The sequence below is a fragment of the Chrysochloris asiatica genome, unplaced genomic scaffold (genome assembly GCF_000296735.1).
Source record: "Chrysochloris asiatica unplaced genomic scaffold, ChrAsi1.0 scaffold00491, whole genome shotgun sequence".
Lineage (NCBI taxonomy): Eukaryota > Metazoa > Chordata > Mammalia > Afrosoricida > Chrysochloridae > Chrysochloris > Chrysochloris asiatica.
Genome location: NW_006409009.1, coordinates 503,048 through 504,897, shown reverse-complemented (window position 1 = coordinate 504,897; position 1,850 = coordinate 503,048).

Below are 1,850 nucleotides of genomic sequence, written 5' to 3'. Positions count from 1 at the left end.
TAGTCCCTTTGGCCAATCTGACTGTGCATCCATTTGCAGATTAGTAGTTTCTGTAAAACAAACACAGTTAAAGTATATAAGCTTCTTGTTGTTAAGTGCCATTGAGTCGGGTCTGGCCCATAGCAACTCTGTAAAGAGTTTCTGAGGAGTGCCTGGTGAGCTTGAACCATCAACCTTGTGGTTCAAACCAACTTTACAGTTCAGCGCATTAACGTGCAGTGCCAAGCTATAATCAAACAACCAGAAACTATAAGTCACTTAGTTTGGAGTACTGAAGACCATACTTACGAGACATATCACGGTTAATTGGTATAACATTGTTCACAAGGACAGTGTTCTATATATAGCCTGCTTAGGTGAGTAGTGATTAGGGTCCTAAAAGTATTTGGGCAATCATCTAAGGTATTTCCAAATCTGGAGCAAAAAAGATTGAAGAAAGTCAAACATGCACAGAAATGATCAGTCCAATAGAATAATGTACCACATGAGCCTCAGCTGCCATGTCTCTGTGACTAAAACTAGATGGTGTTTATCTAACATTGCTGACTGCTATGAAATGTATCACAATAGGGAGTCATGGATAGAATAGGGTAAACATTTGTGGAACAATACTAAAACTACATATAGTAAACAGTCTTAGTGGTCTGACAGAGACTGGTGGAATGCTAGAGACTATTGTCCTTGGTCACTCCTGAGGTATGAAATTAAATTTATCCCAATGGCTCAACTTCCAGTAAAAAAAAAAAATAGACAATATACTGTTGTTGTTGTTAGATGCCATTGAGTCAATACTGATTCATAGTGATTCTATGCACAACAGAAGGAAACACTTCCAGGTCCTGCACCAACCTCACAATTGCTTCTATTCTTGAGCCCATTGCAGCTATCTATCACTGTGCCAATGCATCTCGTTAGTGGTCTTCCTCTTGTTTCTTTACCGTCCACTTTACCAAGCATAATGTTTTCTGATCACTCCTGATAATAGGTCCAAATTATGAGAGATGAAGTCTGGCCATCCTGGCTTGTAAAGTACATTCTTGCTGTACTTCTTCCAACAAAAATTTGAATAAGAGTTTTGTTTATTCTTCTGTCAGTTCATAGTACTTTTAATATTCTTTTCCAACACCATAACCAAAATGCATCAATTCTTCTTGGATCTTCTTTATTCACTCCAAATCTCGCATGCATATGAGGTATTATCAGGTGCACCTTAGTCCTGTTTGCTCTTGAACACTTTAAAGAGGTCTTGTGCAGCAGATTTACTGAATGAAATACATCAATTTATTATCTTGTTTGCTGCTTCAATGAGTGTTGACAGTTGATAAGAGAAATCTTGAGTCTTTGGAAGCTTCAATTTTTTTCTCCATTTATCTTGATGTCAGTTATTAGTAGAATGGTAAGACTTTTTATTTCTTTATCTTGAGATGCTACCCATGACAAAAGCTGTGGTTTTTGATCATCATCAGGAAGCATTTTATGTTCTCTTTGCTTTCAGCAAGCAAGGTTGTATCCGCTGCAAATCAAAGGTTATTAATGAGTTTTCCTCCAATCCTGATGTCAAGTTCTACTTCATAAAATCCAATTCCTTGGATTATGTGCTCAGCTCTTGAAATGTTCTTTTTGATGATGTATGCAACGTCATTTCTCTTAACTTTGTCATTCCTGGCATAGTAAATCATGTGAATGTAACATTGACACATGCCTTAACTAATTTTAAACTATTCAGTGTTGCTGTCTATGTACAGGTACATCATGAGCACAATCAAGTGTTCTGAAATACTCATTCTCCACAATGATGTATGTTGCTTGTCATGATCTTCACAATGTCAAATGTCTTTCTGAAGTCAACA